Below are 21442 nucleotides of genomic sequence, written 5' to 3' on the forward strand. Positions count from 1 at the left end.
CCACAGAAAACAGAGCTGTTTTTTGCAAAGTGCCTAGCTGTGTATTTTGGCCTCTAGCTCAGCCGGCACCTAGGGAAACCTACCAAACCTGTGTATTTTTTAAAACTAGACACCTAGGGGAATCCAGGATGGGGTGACTTGTGAGGCTCTCACCAGGTTCTGTTACCCAGAATAATTAGCAAACCTCAAAATTTGGCAAAAAAACACTTGCCTCACATTTCAGTGATAGAAAGTTTTGGAATCTAAGAGGAGCCACACATTTCCTTCCACCACCTAGCATTCCCTTATGTCTCCCAATAAAAATTGTACCTCACCTGTGAGTGCAGGCCTAGTGCCCGCAAAAGGAAATGCTCCAAAACACCATGTGGACACATCAAAATTATCAAACAGAACTACCTGTTTTTGTGGGGGGGCACCGGCGTTTTTGGTCCTGGGCTCAGCAGCCATATAGGGAAACCTACCAAACCCAAACATATCTGAAAACTAGGCACCCGAGGGAGTCCGGGGAGGTGTGACTTGCATTAATCCCCCAGTGTTTTCTTACCCAGAATCCTCAGCAAACCTCAAATTTAGCTAAAGAAACACATTCTTCCCACATACCTGTGTGGGATCACCACACCGGGACAAATTTCCTACCACCCAACGTTCCCCTCAGTCTCCCAGTAAAAATGATACATCATTTGTGTAGGTGGGCCAAGTGCCTGCGACAGGGAAGAGCCAAAAGCATGTCAAACCAAAGCGGGTCCAAAAGGGCAGTTTGAAAAAAAACATTTTTAGGCTGACAAATGGGGCAGAATGTTTATCGGTATAGATGCGACAATGCTGGGTGATAGGAATTTTGGGGATTTCTGAAGGCTCCATCACAAAAATGTGGAAAAATGTGTGATTTCCAGCAAAAGCAGGGCATTGTGGGTAAGAAAATGGTGCTGGGTGCATGTGAAGCACACCACCCTGGACTTACTCAGATGTTTAGTTTTCAGATGTGTCTAGGTCTTGTGGAATTTTCTCCATGGCAGCTCCCCAAAGTCCAAAAAGTGCAGCCCTCACCATTCCAAGTGGGACGATTTTGAGAGTTGAGCAAGCTCTCCTGGCCCAGATGTAAATCCAAAACCCCAAATAATCAAATGTCTTCTAGCTTGCTGTTTGATAAGATGTTTTAGTGTGTGGGGAGAGCTGAAAGACAGTTACCCCCTTCAGTCGGGATGGCGGCATAACCATTCCCATTCTGATTGGTAGCCACCACCCACTATTATTATTTTTTTTAAATTGCCTGGCATCTAGTAGGGTTTCTGCCCCCATGGGAGTGGATTGGGGGTTATTGCCCCATCTGCCCACTGGTGGGCAGAACAACTTTGGCCCCATTTATTTGGGGTGGGGGTATGGCCATACCTCCTCCCTCTTTTTTTGAAAAAAAAATCTTCCCTGGTCTCTGATGGGCTTTCTGCTCCTCTTGAGGGCAGATGGGCCCAAGGAGAGCAGATATGGCCAACAGTAATGTCCTCCCATGGGGAGCGACCCTTGCCCATGGGGCTGCCCCCCAAACAAAACACACACAGACACACACACCAATCCCTGGTGCCTAAGTAGTTTCTGCCCCCCCGGGGGCAGATCGGCCTAATAGAACTAGGCCGATAGGGGGCAGAAATGGCCTAAAATAAACTTGCCCCCCTGGGAATGACCTACAGGGTCGCTTCCTTGCATAAAATTGACCAAAAAAAAAAGCTCAGGTGTCTAGTGGTTTCTGCCCCCCTTGGGGGCAGATTGGCCCAATAAAAATAGGCTGATCTGCCCCAAAGGGGGCAGAAATGGCCTAAAACTAGTTATCCCCCCAGGGGAGCAACCCTAGCGTAAGGTGTCGCTCCCCACGTTTAAAACAATGAAAAAAAAAATAAAGATCCCTGGTGCCTAAAGGTTTCTGCCCCCCCTGGTGGCAGATCGGCCTAATTGCAATGACCAAATGGCCTAAAACATATTGCCCCCCCTAGGGGAGCAACCCTTGCCTAAGGGATCGCTCCCCCTGCGTCAAATTGCCCCCCCAAAAAAAAATCCCTGGTGTCTAGTGGTTTCTGCTCCCCTTAGGGACAGTTTGGCCTAATAAAAATAGGCGTATCTGTCCCCAAGGGGGCAGAAATGGCCTAAAGACATTTTGTCCCCCCCCCTCAGGGGAGTAACCCTCGCCTAAGGGGTCGCTCCCCTTGCGTGAAATTGCCCCCCCAAAAGAAATCCCTTGTGTCTAGTGGTTTCTGCCCCCCTTAGGGACAGATTGGCCTAATAAGAATAGGCTGATCTTTCCCCAAGGGGGACAGAAATGGCCTAAAGACATTTTGCCCCCCCCCCCCCAGGGGAGCCACCCTTGCCTAAGGGGTCGCTCCCCTTGCGTGAAATTGTCCCAAAAAATAATCCCTGGTGTCTAGTGGTTTCTGCCTCCCTTGGGGGCAGATTGGTCTAATAAAAATAGGCCAATCTGTCCCCAAGTGGTGCAGAAATGGCCTAAAGACATTTTATCCCCAAAGGGGAGTGACCTTTGCCTAAGGGGTCACTCCTCACATCTGAAAAAATAAAAGAACCAAAAAATATGAATCCCTGGTGTCTAGCGGTTTCTGAACCCACCCCCGGGGCAGATTGGCCTAATTAGAATAGGCTGATAATGCCCAAAAAAAATTTGCCACCCTGGGGAGCTGCCCTTGCCCAAGTGGCCGCTCCCTTTATGCATATAAAAAAAAAAAAAAACTCCCTGGTGTCTAGTGGGCATTTCTGCTGGCAGCAGAAATGCTGAGAGAGACATCAAAGGAAGGGACAGGTCTTTCCTTTTCTTTGATGCCTCTCTTTCCCCCTCCACGTGATTGGAGGAGAAATGCTTTTGCATTTCTCTCTCAATCTGCGCTGGAGCAGCATCTGAAGAAGGCAGCGCGCAATTGCGCGCTAACGTCATCAGACGCCACGGTGGGCTCAGGGGGGTGGCGGTGGAAGGGGAAGTGATTCCCCTTCCATCCCTGCCCAGGTGAGGGGGGTGCCAGGCCCTTGGGGGGAGGGCTAGTGCTTCCCCCGAGGGCCGGTAGCCAGATGTAACAGTTACGTCTTGGGCACCTGAGCGATACTACCCGGGACGCAACTGTTACGTCCAAGGCACCCGAGGTGTTAATGGCACTTTCAAACCGTGTGATTTTATATAGTGAAGGCAGTTTAACTTCAATGTTGCCATATGTGATTTTTGAAAATGGTTAGGTATGACTATGGTACATAGATGGTTTTGGGGTTTGGGATTGTCCTAGCACAAAAGTGGAAATTGCATTTGAGATGAACAATCAGAAGAATGGGAATGATGGTAGAACAACAAGATCCCAATCAAGATCAATACAATTTCTAGGGGGTTCTGATTAGCTGTTAGTAACTGTGCTGAACATGTGTTTCAGAAAGAGATTACACCTTGTGTGGACAAAGAGGGCGTATAATTATGATCATGGCATGAAAGAATCCTAAAGCATGCCACTTTGACTGCCTTATATAACTGCTGAATTTTTACATGAATGTTTAGTCTATTACCATTATATACACATGAAATCAATAGGTGGTCTACCTGGTACATATACATTTGCAGGGGGGTTATACCATCAACAAACCTGCCCCTTCTCATATTTAATTCATGCTATAAATATTATTTATAGAACAATAGTAGGAAATCCACCTTTTGGGCATGGTCACCTCAGATTTTATGCCTTTTTCTGGAATCTATATTTGCTGGCTTGAGAACTCTGTACGTTTTACCACAGCTAACCAGGAGTAGAGTACCTGTGCCCTCAGTCTCAATATGCTTACATTGACTTATCCCTAATTGACTTATTTAACTTGCCTCCAGGACCATAATGTATAGTATAGAAAATGCACCAGGGTCTGAAAGCCAAATGGCATCTGTGGACTGCAGCACCTATTGCATCATCAAAACAGTGGGCCTGGAAGCATGGCTTCAGGCCTACCATGTGTAGCATGAGAGCAGCAGCTTGATCCCTGCTGCACACACCTGTCAAAATCTCAATTTTGATACCTAGTAAAACCTGATTTTAAATATTAAAAAGTCACTCTTAAGGAACTTTGCTGGCCACAAGGTCGGTGCATTATATTTATGAGTAGAACATGTGTGATTTTCTAAATGGCATAGTCTCCCAGTAACTAGTCCAAAAACAACATTGGCACTGGTTAGGCTATAACTGGCACATAGAAAAAGTAAAAGTATAGATTATACACTTTATACACTTTAATCCATAATATTTGACCTGTACAAGATTCCATTCAAAGACTTATTTTATATTTAATAAAATTCCAATCTAATTGTAAAGTTTGATTTTTAATAAATGCCCTGGAAGTGTAACTTTAAGTAAGCTACCTTCACCCGGCATGAGAGGTTCATTTGCTTTAGCGGTCCAGCCACTGCCCAGTGTGTATTTGGCCTGAATGAAGTGTGAAAGAGGTATGAAAACCCCTCACAGAGCAGAGACCTGGGTGTGTATGTGCGGGGGAGGGTAGAGGGTTTTTCTCTTCCAGTTGCAAGAAGGCCACTTAGGGTGGAGCCAGGACCTGTATTAACTTCAAAGAGACCTGCCCTGTCACAAGCCCAGTGGTAGGAAAGCTACTCACAGAAATGGCTTTGAGTGATCATCTTGGGGTTTGAGAGTGAGGGGCACTTTTTGACTGTTTGCTGTAGGGAAAACAGAAACCGAATAAAAAGTGGGTAGGGTTTGCTCCTCAGAACTTGTTCCCCATTAGTTACTGCATGCCCAGGAGTCACCCATACCTTCTAGCCAATGCCAGGCATAAATGTGGCACCCCAAGGCACCATCTTTAGAATACTTACTGGACCTGAGAAAGATTAGAAGAGGACTGTGCCTGCTGTCTGTGACATGAGAGAACCATGAAGGACTGGGTCTCCTCCCTTTTGTGCTCAATATAAAGAAGTGCACTTGGATGACTGCTTGTATGCTACAGGGACACAACAAGCTACAAGGGACCTTTTCCTGAACTGCCCAGCTGACCATTTGCAACTGGACCTGGACTCGACCTTGCTATTGCTTCTGCCTAATACCCGAAGAGTCTCAAAGATCTTCCGCTGAGGCCCAAGGGGCCTTAGAAGTGTAATCCTGAGGTTCTTTGAACATCAGAAGAAAATATGGAAACTTTTAAAAACTTTTCATCCACAGCTCTGGAGCATCAGTGGGACACAACTGAAAAAAGTATCCCAATGGTAGTTCGAAGACATCAGACTGAATTTCAGCTTTGTCCCACTCAAAGGTCTCCATACTTCTGAAAAATGATTTAGTCTTATTCTACAGTAGGACTTAGAAGAAATTTTAGCACTTTTCTTCACAAAACTGACTGTCACTTTCTGAAGTAGGACTTAGAAAATATTTTGAAGTTTTTGACTTCCATACTTTCACGAGGACCAATCAACTTGGTATAACAGACCAAGTCTCCATCTGGCGGGTCCAGTCGGCCTAGGTCCCAGTCTACTGAGTCCATAGAATATCATTGTCGCTTAATGCTTTTTCACACTATTTTTACTTAAAACTTAAATAATTAATTCATATGTCAGCTTAGAGTATTTTCTATTCGTTTTTCTTAAAACTTTAAAAATTAAAATCATTTTTCTTCTTTTGGTAGATTTTACTGTATTTTTTATTTGGTACTGCATAAATACTTCACACATCGCCCTAAGTTAATCCTGACTGTCAGGTGCCATAGCTACCAAGGTTTGAGCTCATGTTAATTTAGTGTCATAAACTAGACAGCTAGGAGATTCGTGGTCTGGGCATCCAGGTCTTCACATCACTTAATCTGACAGAGGTATGGGTGACCCATTTCAGAATCCACAATGTCGCTGACACTAGGTAGCACATATTAGTTGGTGCCTTCTGGAAGGACCCGCAAGGAGTGAAAAAGTCCAAAGGCAAAACCTCTGGATGTGACAAGTGAGACTTTGGCGGTAATCTGTATTTTTGTTGTTTCACCATCGGCAGCCACCTATTTGAGCAAATCTACCCTCTGCTTGTTAATCTGAGCTGCTTTTGATGATCACAAAGGCTTTGTTGTTAGCTGGTTTGACCAATAATAGAGCTAGGTATATAAACTTACAATGTGATTTATTATTTTCGCATCAGTAGACCTACCAGACACATTTCTGCATACATTTCAGTTATCCATCAGTTGTATGATTTGGTCTGTTACTGTTGTAGAAAATGCTAGCGCGCCTGGTCCTTAGCAAATAAACTTACAAGGGGGCACGTATATGTCGATGAACCTTTTGAATCACATGGAGTATCCTAGTCATGCAATGACCACTGAGTCGATAGCTAACATCATAAACAAGAAACATTCTATGAAAAACAGCTTACTCAAGAATAACCACTACTCAGAGAGAAGTTAATAATTTTTATTTCCCTATTGATTGGAATTCTAGATCACTCATTAGTTCTATCTTTATTCGAATCAAAACCTTTTTATTAATTCATTAATAGAAGACATTTTTTCCTAATGAAATCAAATGCACAATGTAATACCATAAGCTATGAATACCAGCATTAATAATGAAATTCAGCAAGTAAGTTTGTCAGTCATTTGTCACCGTCAACTTCACCCCTCTCAGGCTACCTAACCAAGATTAGCATTAGCATGGGGGTCTTCATGCTAAAACAATTTAGAGAAAACATCATTTTGCAAAAATCTACCTAAGTGAGAATCTCTATAAACATCGCAGTTGGTACCTAGAAGAAAAGGCATTAAATCATCAGTCATATTTTCATAGCTACCTATCCAGGATATATCAGCAACAAGTCAGTCCTTATCTTCAGGTCATCAATCAGTCAGCTACGAATCAGGCTCACAGAGTATGAACCCAATATCAGCACCTCGGTCAGCGTCTCCTGATGTCATCAATTTTCTTTCTGCAACTCTGATTCCTAGCCCCTTGTCATGACTTTTTATTAGGGTCTCTCAGTCCATCCCCCTAATTGCTAATTGGTCATTCAGTCAGCAGATATGATTTTAACCTATAGTTTTTGTTTACCAAATTTAATAATTTTCAAATGACCCAAGTCACAAGAAGCGGATTGGTTCTTCATGTGATGCCCTTATCATCCGGCTCATCAGGTATCAAAATTGTTGCATATGGCTCTTCAGTCAGTGCCTCTATTGTTCAAGTCCTGGGAAAGTACATTTAGCCTGCTCTACACATAATTGTATCAAATTGACTTCATCATCTCCTGTCTGCCGGTACTTTGCAGAAAATTCTAGCTAAGTAACTTGAACTTCGAACGGGTGAGTGTGAGCGAGGCCAAGTGGAACTAGGCCTTTAGTTCAGCTAACTTAGTACTATAAATTAATGTAAAACATAGGTTATATATCTCATTATGACATATTATTACATTTTCTCATATATTATCGTTATTTTGCACATTTTTCAGTCGTTTTAGTACACATGGTGATCATACCCTGAGGGCACATTTTTCAAACATTCACATTATTTTTCTACGATTTTCTCTACACATTTTCTCATTAGTAATAACATATAGATCATTAATAATTTTCTTAATTAGCATATCTGCTTCAACAAAAACGACATAATGTCATATGACTTACCCCCGAAAGTAGGTCAACCAACATAAAATGTAATTTTTGGAACATCAGTGCGGAAGAATCATTGGCACATTAAAATACGTTAATCAACAGTCTAAGCATTAGCACCATCATGGTGAGTACACAGCCTGTCCCTTTGCTCTGGATTCTTGTCGGGGCAACACCGACCTTGCATGCCTAAAGCCTGCATCTCAGTGGTGAACCTATTTGCATTTGTGACTGTGCAGATACTGTCTGTGTATGTAAGGGGAAGAGGCACAATTTGTCTCTCTTAGGCATTCGTCACTTTATAATACCGAAGGTAGTTAATTTGTTTATCATAAATTCCACACTTGTCTACACATTGCCTATGTTTAACAACAGTTTGTCTCACATATAGATAGATAATATGACCCAGTAAAAAACATTCGAAACCACTTCTCATTACGGATTTAAATGCCTCCTACCCGAAGTGTGCATCTACCGTTGATCTAGCATTTAACTCAAACTAAAGAATTATACAGTCTCTTTGTGTCCTCCTGAATCTGATCTGTACAATGCATCTGCTTGTAATAGCCAGCTGAGAACATGTGCTAGTTCTTCCCAGCGTCATGCTTAGGGCAACAGTAATTATGCCATTCTGCGGTTGAGACTTTATTCGCATTACTATAGATTTGACGCATTTGTGACATCGTCATCATCAGCAAAATTTATTTTGACTACCAGCGTAACCATAAAGGCACGAAAAAAAACAGAAAAAGAAACATATCAATAAAATAGCTCACAGCTGCTTAAAGCATGAGGATAAAAGCATCGAGAACAACTGTACTCAAATGACAAATATACTGTAACAACAGAAACGATCATCATATTACCAGGGAATTATAACAACCCGCTTATTAAGTGTCCCTTGCCCCGGCATAAAAAGTTCAAATAAAGTGCAAGCACCAAGACTGTAAACACTACAGAGCTACATAATAACAATAACTATACGTCGACCAGGTAATATGATATTTGAAGGGCTGAGCGTGCCACCAAAAAGGGAGGTCTACAACAGTTAGAACAACAATAATTTCCTTCTATGAACAGCACCTTTTAAAAAGGAGCATATATTCACACAATTAGATGGGGAGTCCAGCGGCTGAAGATAAACCAGGGCCATCCCTGGGCTTTTAATGCCCGAAAACTTATTTAGTGTGATTAAAAACCATTTAGTAAAATCTAGATAAAATTTGCAAAATAATGTAAAATTTAAAAGCCTCTGGGAAGGAGACTCATCACATGGACATAGCAACATTTTAGATGGATAGAACTGTCCACGGGGAAAGCAATCTCACAAAGCACCATCTGAAACTAGTAAGTAACATTCTATCCCATGAGCAGTCGATCCACTACATATATGGTTCCAGAGCAGATGTACTGCATAGTGGGACGTACTCCCTAATGGAGATCTTAGTAACCTCATGGTCCTCTCTAAAATGGTGTTTGCTCGTCTTAAAAGAGGTTTTTACCCATGTCATGTCAGATGTAGTCAGAGTTTCAGGCTCCTAAAATAATTGTGGCTTCCTCGGATCTGTCATTATGGTCATATCATAATTAAACCAGGGAATATTCATGCCACTTTAACAGGATAAACAATCCTTATCAATTTCCCTTTTAAAGGAGGCATGGAGATTAATCCATACTGGGCACCACAGAGGAAGGGGAGCCAGTTTGATGGAATTTTCCACATAATCCACCCCAAGCTTGTGGTGCAAGATAAAGGTGGAACACGACGAAGGAACACCAGATAATCTCCTCAATACTCTGTTTTGTTCACCCTGGAAAGGGTTTGTGTTAATGTATCCCCAGATGCCTGACCCATATGTTAAAATAGGTAAGCACTTTCTTCTGTAAATCTCTAACAGAGGGGCCACCTGTTTTTTGCCAAAGCGTCGGGCAAGATTGAAAACATACCCAGCCGAACTTGCACGTTTCTGACAGACTTTAGCAGTACAAGGACCCCAGTTACCCCTTGCATCAAAAATGACACCCAGGCATGAGAAATCCTGAATGAAGGCCAAGTGGTGACCGTGCAGCAAAATCCCCCTTATCTTGGTTTGCCTTGGATTACAGGCCATGATGAAAGTTTTAGTTTGATGATGGCCAGATCAAGGGAACAGAATGTTAACACTGTCCTCTCTCCTGGAAGGCCAAACCTAAATGATGCGGTCAAGCCATAGTGTAGGGCTCCCAGAAACCGAACTAGGTCACCCTCCATCCCCATATCGAACAGGATCTCCCAAACATTAGACCTCACCACACTGTTGAAGGTGCATGAGGGGTCCATGAAGGCCAGGCAGAGGGTACCCTGCTTAGCAACAGTATATTTGCTGATCAGCAGGTGCAAATTGAGGCATTACTCTACTGTGTCAAGACCCTCACAGAACCCATAATCCACCTCCGACAAAATATCAAACCACACTATGAGGCATTCAAGCACCACTCTCCCCACTAGTTTGACCTCAGAATCCAAAGGAGATATTGGCTGATAGCGCGCTGGGTATTGGGGTTGCCCTTTTAAAAAATTGGGACAATAACAGCTGTGTGCCATAATTGAGGAAGACCCATTTCACAAATTGCTTTGAAGCAAACAGGGGAGCTTTGGTTGATTGCTTTTGTTGATCGCTTCTATCACCTCTTCTGAGGTGAATTGCGGAGCCAAGGAGCATACCACTCCCTCTTCAGCAGGTAAGGATGCACACTTGGACCCATAGACTATTTTAAAATGGTTAACCCAGGCTTCTTGGCTAATGGAAATAATATTAGTGCTGGGGGTTGCACCCATTGTCTTGTAGCTACAGCCCAGAAGGCTCTCAACTCTTTCATCCTGCAGGTCATGACCAACTTTCCCCAGAGATATTCTGCAGGTCCCTATATCTTGGGCCGCCTTGTACTCCAGCCTACAGTGATGTACTTTATGGGTATCCCTGGTTGATTCATTCAGGGCCTCATGTAAACCCGATGAAGTCTTTCTACAGGATTTGTCAATCCAATTATTCTCGTCATGTCCTAGTCTTTTAATTACTTGAATAGAAGCTTGGTGCCCTTGTCCCTGGGGTGCCTGCCACTCCCAATACTGAGACTGTTAAACATGGTTTGGTCACTTCATACTTCAGAAGGCCCTATTTGCACATTAAAATCCTGCCTAGGATAATTTGCAATCCTTTGTGCAAACAAGATAGTTGTGCTTCAAGACCAAAGATAAAACCGGACAGCACCTTAAGATTGGCAATATGATCTAAATCAAAGTACCGATTATAATAATTGATTTAGGCAATGCATAATCCATTGCTCCATGTAGATAAAAGGACATGAATTAAATATATAACAAAAGGAATTGGGGAGATGCTATAATCCAAGGAGACTTTAATTCAGGTTGTTAAACCTACCCTGGCCCTGCCCGAAGAGGAAGGGACAGCAGGGACCATATATCAATACCAACCATCCATGCTAATGTCCTCAGTAGTTCCAAGTCTCTTGGAGAAAAATAACATCAAACTTGCACATATAATGACCCCATTCATCACAGCCTGTTTTGCTGGCAAGGCAGCAATATTCCAGGAGAGAATATTCACAGCTTGGGCAGGATCCACAGGGGTAGTTCAATTATCCTCATTAAATGGCCTAGATATCTCTTTATAATCAAGGTAAAAATGGTTACAGTGGGAGTCCAAAGTAGGAGCAGTGCAGAGATAAACAGCTAAAAAACTTGATCCGGAGAAGGTAGAAATAATCTTTTTACAGAAACTAAGTCAAATGTTTTCTGTCAGAGCTCCAAGAGAAGTAAAGCAATTTTGAACAGAAATGCTGAAAGAAGATACTAGGGGTGAAGTAGGGAGGGAAGATCAGTCCCAGGAATGCGGTCTTTTTTGCCAGATCTCTATAGAAAAACCCAAGGGGCAAGAACTTAATATTACCACTTTTGAGGGGACCTTGCTGGGAAGCCCAAATTAGTTCCCTAGCCAGCGTGGGATTCCTAAGGGTGACATTGATACAACCCCCTGGAATACCTTACACATCTTCTCAACCCATCCATCTCTTCTAGCCATAAGGACATCATGAAATGAACTACCCTGGAACCTAGTGTTCCCCTTTATCCAAAGTATGACTTTGTTAATAAGTTCCAGGGATGACTTGCTCGATTTGGGACGCATAATCGGAACATTTGCCATAATGATGACATAGGGGCACACTGCCAGCGGGTGGTCACGTCTAAAGACAAACCCAGGATTAGCCTGTTGGTATTAGGTGGGAGAATAAGGTTAACCAATGAGCGGTGGCCCCCTACTAGTGTGTCAGCCAGCTCGGGGTCCCTTGAGTTCGGAGTAAGGGATATAACAGGGTTGGTAATGGGGCCAGACTGGTTGCACAGGAGGAAACCTGTCCCCTCCCAACATCCAAAAATCTCTGCTCCTCGGTAGAACTAAGGGGCCTCTGCCCAGAAATATTGCCCTCCTTCAAATCACACCACAGTCCATTCTGGCATCCATATCATTTAATTTAGCATCAATCACACAACCCTGATAACTGGGACTCAATAAGGTTGACGATATACTTGCCAAACTGTTCAAACTATCCTCCAATAACCTCTTTGCAATTAGGATGATCATTCGACGTTACAGTCTCTGATGATGTTGTTCCAGTTAGATTATCAGGCTTTTTAGAAATAGGCCCTCTTTTCCATTTGGTGTGTGGCGACGGAAATTGGTTTTCAGCCTGGATATGAGCAGGAGAAACACTTATATAAGCACAGTATGTACCCATGCTCGTCTGACTGGGAGAGCTAGTGGGGGCTTCACAATCAGGTGGTAGGGAGGCTAAGAGGAGACGTTTCTCAGCAAAGATAATTTGTTTGTACAGTGCACACACAGCCTTCTAGCTATATCCGTCATATGTGCCAGATTTTTTTAGCAACAGCCCCTTCAGAATTAGCACCTAATTTGAGTTTATCCATTTAAAGAATGTAGAATTACAAAGCCAACGCAAACTGCTGGGCGAGACTAATAATAAAATAAGCTGGAACCGGCTTGTGCTAATAGGAAATATTGTAAAGCCCAGGACAGTGCTTGAGGTTCAGTAACAGTAAAAGAGCACAGTACCTCAAAAAAACCTAGGCCAAGAGGGGTGGCCCGGCCCAGCTCAGCCTCCTCTCAGCTTTACCTTTGTGAGAACCGAGTGCACCCCACCCAGTGGGAAGAGTCACTGCGCTTTATAGCGCCTGAAGTTGCAGAGCAGGTGTGGTGATGAGAGAGGGCCTCGAGAATCCTGGGACTTGAAGTCCCCAGCTGCCAAAATGTATCTTGTGCAGAGAGAAGAGTCAGTATGCTTTATAGAGTCTGAAGATGTAGAGCCTCCTCCTGCCCCCAAGAATCTTGGAATTCGAAGTCCTCAGCTAGGCATAAATGTTGCCTGTTATATTCTGCTCAATTCTTCCGTACAAACTTCATTCCAACTCAATAGCTCCCTAGGTTGTAGTCATACAGCTTAGTCAGAATGAGAATCTCCTCTCTAACAAACAGACTGATATGACCTAACATTCAGACTGATCTGACCAGAAAACACAGGTGGTAGATCACAGAGAGGACGAGAAACACTGCAGAGTCAAAAATAAAAGTCCAAATTACATTATCAGTGGGGAGTATATAATGTAGTATATAACAGTGCAGAGGGCTGTGAAGGGCCACATTTCTATTTTGGAGATAACTGTAGCAGTGTTGCTCCGGAGGCTTGGGTTAGAGTTGCTCGATCATATGCTTAATCATATCTCATTTGTCACATAATCCATCATCTGATGCATAACATGCAGATTTAAGATATATATATTTTACTAGATTAAACGGATCAAATGTTACTAAAAACGTGGCAACATGTTTTCGTGCAAGTGGAAGTCCCTCCACAAAGGTTAGCGGGTCATCTTTCAGTTGCTTATTTCTGTATTTGTTTTTTTAAACTGGTGCTAATGAGGTGACATCTTTGCCAAGGCAGTATTACCATAAGTAAAAATGACTAAATAATGAGGTAATACAATAAAAAAGGTGGTGCATTATGTCGTATAACTTCCCTTTTCTTGCTCCATAATATAGTCAACCCTGATACATAATTTGGTGCTCCCCTGCCGTATAATTCCAGTGGCACTGTTTATGGCCATCAACAAGGGATTGTGGGTTGAAATCATTTTACAAAAGCATCCAAAAAGAGAGTCTCAGCCTTGTAATTGTGTTATACCGAGAAACGTACTTTCTTTGGTGTAGGTCATAGACTGGAGCATGTTCCCTATTTGTTGGGCAATCTTCCCTCATCATATTTGTCAAATTCCCGTTTCTAAACCATCAAGCTGTTTTACTGCATGTCTACAGTCAACAATGTCTGATAAAAGAGGCCTAACTCTATCCCAAGATTCACCAACTAATGCATAATGGGTGTATAAATACAAGAATTGTAAAAGGATCTACCCAAATGTAATTTTCTTTGTCATCTCTAGTTTGCTTACTTAGGAGAAAGGGAACTCCTGATCTGACAAATATCAAAATCCCCTTTACATGTGCTGACTATCTCTATTGTGTGTCTGGTCTCTCCATATCTTCAATCATTCACCTTCCAGTTGAGTCAGGGGCATCTTTTGCAATTGTGCGAACTGTGCTCCCTTTTCTTAAAGCATGCATGTCCCCTTTGTTACATGGATAAATGACCCACGCCCTGAACATTCCAGGGTAGAAATATATATCTAGGGGGTTTTAAGAGGGTGTTGTATTATGAATGAAGAGCACCCAATGTCAGTAATCTTGCCACAATTTGTTGCTAAAGACACAACGACTTGTAAGCCTTTGCACTGAACAAACCAAAAATGTGTGTACTTTTCCTGTATGTGTGGTGCATTGTTAGCAATGGGGTCTCTAGGTGGCAGTGGTTTTCACCCTGTCCAAGTAGGGACCCTCACTCTTGTCAGGGTAAGGAAGTCACACAGCTAAGATAACCCCTTTTCACCCCCTTGGTAGTTTAGCATGAGCAGTCTGGCTTATCTTTGAAGCAATGTGTAAAGTATTTGTACACACATACACACACACATACAGTAACACATTGAAAACAATACAAAAGGACTTGGTTTGTTATATGCATATATAGGTCTGTCATTGTGTGGCCTTTAAGTTATCCTTATGTGAAAAGTTGCCTGGGTGTTCCTGGTACTTACTAGCTGTTCTTTGGGTTCTGTAGCTTTTTAGTACACACATGGTGCTATTGTTTTTCTTTGTTGTCTATTTTCTGACCTCTGACATTATGTGATAATGGCCTTGCGGTTCGGCGTCTTGTATTGGTTATATTCTCATTCCTTCCTGTATTCAAGGTGTCTTTCTAGTAGGAAGACTTTCATGCTTTTCTTGAAGTTAGCTGTTGATGGGTTTGCTCGAATTTCCGGTGGAATGGAGTTCCAAATTCTGGGTGCATTACCTGTGATTGAGCTCGTGTAAAATGTTTCTAATTTACATTTTTGTGGTACCAAAAGCAGTGAATCAGTGCTCCTGAGTGTGTAACTTTTTCCTGGTCTTTCGAGTTTTTTAAAAGATATTTTGCGGTATTTTGGTGAAGAGCCTTGTGTGTGATGCAGGCTGTTTTGAGAGCACAACTTGCTTCTATTGGGAACCATTTAAGTATTAAAAGAGTGGGTGTGGTATGATCATATCTTTTTTCTTCCCTGAAGATATATATTTATTAGTCAGTTAAACTATAAACATACATCATATCAAAATACAATAAAAACAATATCAAAGGAAAAATGTAGGACATCCAGAGCAGCATAAATTTGTGTAACAGTCAAAAATGTTGACCTGCTAATGAGTAAATAAGCAAAAATGCAAACTAGAATAGGCCAGTCAAACCCCATATTTGACCTTCACCAAACAACGCATAGAGTTATACTTGCGCAGTTGCACATAAAGTGCATGCAGTGAAGGATGTGCAAACATACATAAAGTGCATTAAACAACATACAATAAGATCAGTATCAAAAGTAAAATATCAGACATCCAAAACACCTGAATTGATATAAAAAACAGAACATTTGATCTGTTGATAAATAAATAAAATTAAGATGAAAACAAGACTAGGCCGGTCAAACCCCATATTTCCTTTTGTACAAAATCATACTTGTGCAACTGCACAATAACAGACATGTGCAAAAATGCATAAAGGGCAGAGCAGATCATGCAACAATAAATAAATAGATCTTCATCCCATGCAAATACATAATAATCCTGATATGTGCAAATTGAGCATATAGTAGGATGTGAGGACCATTAATCTACTATTAGTGCCTAGGAGATAATAATGGTGTGCTGGCTATGACTCGACCTAATGGGATAGGAGCCTATAAAATGACCATTTCTTCAGACAGGAGACTGGCTGCTGCATTGAGAGTTGCTTTCACAGTGGCTAGGTGCATTTTAGGAGTCCCAGTGAGAGTTGGTTCCCATAGTCCTGTCTGGATATCACAATGACTTATAGCCCGTTTTTTAGGTTTACCTCCGAAATGAAGGCTTTGATCTTTTAAATGAGCTTGAGATTGTACAGTGCATTTTTTGCTTAGGTGCTTATGTGTGACATCAGGCTGAATTGTTTGCCAAATGTCATCCCTAGTGATTTAGTGTAGTCTTCTGCTGTCACTTAACAGTTGAGGGCTTCCAGTTGAGCAATCCATTTTTGTATCTGAAATGTGTTGTTTTGAGTAGATATCAGTAGGACTTCTGTCTTTTAGTGGTTGAGTTTTAAGTTGTTTAAAGTTTTTAACTTTCATTGGTGTCTTATGCACGTAAAGAATGTTATTCGGTGATGAGATTTTAAGCTATAATTGTGTATTGTCTGCAAGAAGAACCAGTACAGGACAGTATCCTTTATTTCCAAGCATCTTTCAAAGTGTTGAGTAGTGTTGTGTGTCAACCATTTCAAAGGCGGAGCAATGATCTAGAAGAATCAGCAGATATAAGTTACCTGTGTCAAGCATTCTGTATATCCCAACTGAAAAAAGTTGAGAAAGTTGTGGCCTTCCATGTGTTGGCTGGGCTGGGATTGCATGCATTTTTCAATGGCTTTTGCTAAGAAAAGTAGATTGGTTACCAGGTGGACTAGGACTTTAGGGTCTGGCACTCTTTATTAAGGAGTGATTTTTCCCAGTTTTAGGCATTTAAACATTTTGCCTTGTGTTAGTGAGGGGTAGATGATGTTGGTTCACATTGGTAAAATTGTGTATTTGAGTTCTTTGATTAATAGAGATGGGGGAGGGTCTGTAAAATGAGGTGTTGAGTTTAGCCCTTATATGATTGTAATGATTTCATTATCTTCAGGTATTTTGAATTCCTGCCATTGTGAGTTGCTCTTACGGGATAGCTGAGGTTGATGTGGTCTTCGTTCCTCATCTTTTGATTCAGGTGTGCGTGTGTAGTCAGCGAGCGCTGGTTGTTGTCTCCATTGCTGTTCAGGGATTCTTCAATTCTCAAGTTTTTTCCAGTAAACAAATGTAAGAATTTTTCACATTGTTCGGTTATTGAAATTGTTTGCAGTGTGGAGTCTGGTGATGTTTGTTATTATTTTGGGCTGTTATTGTCATCATCAGGGCAGTGCGCACTCTACGGCGACTAGAATGCAAAAACCTAACAATTTCAAGCTAACATAATTTATGCATTGTGGTGATGTGATGTTGTTTAACCTTTTGTATTACAGAGTTTAATCCTGAAGACTTATGTTCAGCATGCATATAAATACTGTTCACATGCAATGTACTGCTGCAGGCTTTCAGACTGTGTCAGGTTGTGGTCTCCTTCCAGGGCCTTCTAGAAGCTTTCCCTGCAGCATGCCTGGGTGTGGTTGGTGGGCTGGGCTAAGACTCTATAAAAGGGAGCCAGCCCAGCTCCACGTGCTCACTATTCAGAGGTCCGGGTGCAGAGCAGCAGCAACTTCCTGAGCTCCTGTTCCGGAGGCCTACTTTGATCTTCCAGGCCTTTGCCCTTCATTTACATTGGTGATCCATGATCAGGGCGGTAAGACGGAGGTCAGGCTGGGCTTTGTTTCTGCCATTTACATGTTAATATTCGAATCAGCAAGCCGCACGATTCATTCCTCGTGCTTTAACCCTTGATATTCATTGTGCGCTACCATTTCTTGGCAGTTACATGGTGGCATTCGAATCGTCAAGACGCGCAATTCGTTACTTGTGCTTTAACCCTTGATATTCATTGTGCACTACCATTTCTTGGTAGTTCCATGGTGGCATTCCAATCAGCAAGATGCGCAATTCGTTCCTCGTGCTTTAACCCTTGATATTCATTGTGCGCTACCATTTCTTGGCAGTTACATGGTGGCATTCGAATCGGCAAGATGCGCGATTCAATTCTTGTGTGTAATTCATGTTATTCCTTGTATGCTACCATTTCTTGTTATTCAAATGGTAGTCATCGAATCGGCAAGTCGCGCGATTCCTTTTCTTGTGTTTAATTGATGATATTCAATGTGCGCCACCATTCCTTGGCATTCACATGGTGGGCTTCGAATCGGCAAGACGCGCAATTAATTTCTTGTGTCTAATTCATGATATTCATTGTGTGTTACCATTTCATGACATTTATTGGCTGACATTCGAATTGGCAGAACGCGCGATTCATTTCTTGTGTTGAACTCATGCTATTCAACGAGCTTTACCATTTCCTGGCATTTACTTGGGGGTACTCGAATCGGCAATACGCACGATTCGGTTCTTGTGTTTAAAATCACGGTGTTCATTATGCGCTACCACTTCTTGGCATTTCCTTGGTGACCTCCGAGTCGGCAAGACGAATGAAGCTTTGGTTCTAACTATGTGGTTTTTGTATCTGTTTCTCTCAAGCTGTAGAAGCAGCAGTTTGAGGTTAATGGATCTTGTGTACAGTTTCTTTCCACTCATCTGAGCTGTCTTCTTTTGTCTTTGAGTTTCTTGTTGATCCATGGACATGAGGGGTTGTTTCCTAGTTTCTTGAGTTTTAGAGGGGGTTCTTGATTGAGTATGTGTGACAGTGTATTGTTGCAATATTGTTGTAGTATGTTGTTAAGCCTTCTACCCAGTGGACCTCAGTGTTCTTTGAGAATTTAGGGTTTCTCTTTCCTGCTAGCTTTTCGGTGTTAATTAGCTTTGTATCTCTTATCCACCTTTTAGGTCTGTAAGTAGTACACCACTGTGATGGTCTGACCAGTCTACTGGTTAAATATTTTGTAGTCCTATTGCATCATCTTTGGCTATTATCAGGTCAAGTGTTGCTCCATTTATGTGTGTGGGGTCTGCATAGTGTTGTGTTTGGTTGCTGTTTTCTATAAAGTGTTTCAAGATTGAAAGAAGGATGTCAATGGTGTTGTTCCAGTGTATGCTGAAGTATCACAAGACTATGTTGTTGGGTTCCAGGAGTGATTGTTTTGTTATGAGGTCTATCAGCTGCTCTGGGAAAAGTTGCTGATATCCAGTTGGGTGGTAAAGTACATGGATGTGGTTATTGTAGGACCGGTTTTAGTGAGTTTGACTCCTAGACATTCAAATGTGCTATATTTTTCTGCTTTGAATGATCCAATTTGCAGGATGTATCTATTGATGACCACTAGTCCTCATCCTTTTCTTCCCTCTTTGTCTCGATCATTTAAGGTGAAACCTGGAGGAACCACTATGTCTCTCATGGGTGTCATGGGTGTCATGGTTTCATTTAGCCATTTTTCCATTAGGCATGTTATGTCTGTTTCCTGTGAGAAGATTTATTTGGCTGTTTTGGTGCTATGTTTCAAATCAAATTCACTTTTGTGGAGCATGCATTTTACTGTTGGTTTGGTCATTTTGATTTCTTGGTCTAATTGTACTGATGTATTGATGGCTTGTTTGTAGAGTTTCTCCATTAGTTTTTTTTCCCATATGAACCTGTTTGTGTCTCATACCAGTGTAGTGTCTGCCTTGGGGTGACGTTGTGTATTTGTTTCTTTCTAGGTTTATGTTGAGGAATTCGTTTTTGTTGTGAGATTCTGTTATTGTCCCTGCTTAGTCTGTAGAGTTGTTGTGGAGGGGATTGTATGCATGGGTAGTTTGTGATCTTTTTGGTTCTTGATGGGAATTAGATTATCTATTTTCTCTTTCCAAGGTGTGATCGTATTGTTGTAGACCTTCCTGTTGTTGTTTAAGTTGTTGAATAAGGCTTTGATCTCCTTAGAGGGTGAAGGATTACATGCAGCTTAAGGTGTGTGGGTGATGATGTAGTGATTTTGTCCGGGTTATTGCATATGCTGTTTGGGTTGTGTAGGCATTTATGAAGCCTGTGATGTATGGGTGTGTAGGTATGTTCCTTGGTTATGTAGGGGGTTAACACTGTGTATTTGTTTCCTTGCATGGTGTTCGGGTGAGTTGTTGAGTTTAGCCATGATGTGATTTTAATGATTTAATTCTCTTCGCTGAAGGATATGTATTAGTGTGCGATTTTGTGTGTGGTCTTGGGATGAGGTATTTAGTGTTAGATTTTAATTGTGATCTGAATTTTGTTATCTGTGGGGTATCTTGTGATGTTGTATTGGGAACTTCTATTGTTGTGTCTCTGCAGGTGACAGGATGGATATGTGTTTCAGGTGGGTAAGCAATTGAAGAGGTCTTCAAGGTATTTATGTGTGGTACAGAGTCATAATGGTTGTGCTAACTTTTATTTAGAGATGGTCTGTATATTTTGGTTATGTTTGTGTTGGGAAAGTTCCTTTGGGGACTTTGCACACATGCTAAGTTGGGTGATTCTACTATATTGGTGGTTCCTCTTTTTGTGTCTGGGAAGATATCAGGTGTTTGGTAATCTCGTTGGCTTTGTGGAATGTTGTGATGGTATGTGTGGCATTGTGTATTATTTTTATTAATAGTTGTTTATCTATTGTATTCTTGTGAGAAAAAAAACTGCTGATTTTTATCTAAGTTGAGATCGGTGAGCTGGAAAAAGAATGATGATCTGGGTTCGTGGTGAGTTGATGATGATGTCAAAGTTTGTAGTGTGACTGGTGGTTGCACTTTGGAAAAAGAATGGTTGGAAGAATTGAACAAGGATGAGGAATTGGTAAAAATTAAGGATTTGCTGTTATCTGGCAATGATTTGTTGTGTCATGAGAATGGAGTTGTGTTTTTACAAGAAAGTCTGGAATGAACTCTGCGTAGAGAATGGTTTAGTGTTGAGAGCTGGTTGATTAATATCTCCTTCTGGTCTGCATGAACGCTTGGTGTCCCTTGTGCATTCAGGTAATCATGGCATTTGCAAGACCAAGGAGAGGTTGAGGATTGTGTATTGGTGGGCAGGTATGGATTTGGCTCTGGAAAGGAGGGTTCGAGACTGTGTGGAGTGCAAAATTTCTGATAAGACTTTGAAGAGAAAGACGCATCCCATGGAAATGAGGTAAGTTCCCAAAGAAGTATGGGAAGAGGTTTCTTTAGACATTATGGGGGTCATTCTGACTCCCGCCGGGCGCGGTCACCGCGCGCCCGGCGGGAGCCGCCAAAATACCGTACCGCGGTCGGAAGACCGCAGTGGGTATTTTGAGGTTTCCCCTGGGCTGGCGGGCGGCCTCCAAAAGGCCGCCCGCCAGCCCAGGGGAAACCGTCCTTCCCACGATGAAGCCGGCTCGTAATCGAGCCGGCGGAGTGGGAAGGTGCGACGGGTGCTGTTGCACCCGTCGCGTATTTCACTGTCTGCCAAGCAGACAGTGAAATACACGTAGGGGCCCTCAAACGGGGGCCCCTGCAGTGCCCATGCCAGTGGCATGGGCACTGCAGGGG

The sequence above is a fragment of the Pleurodeles waltl genome, chromosome 8, assembly GCF_031143425.1.
Source record: "Pleurodeles waltl isolate 20211129_DDA chromosome 8, aPleWal1.hap1.20221129, whole genome shotgun sequence".
NCBI lineage: Eukaryota > Metazoa > Chordata > Amphibia > Caudata > Salamandridae > Pleurodeles > Pleurodeles waltl.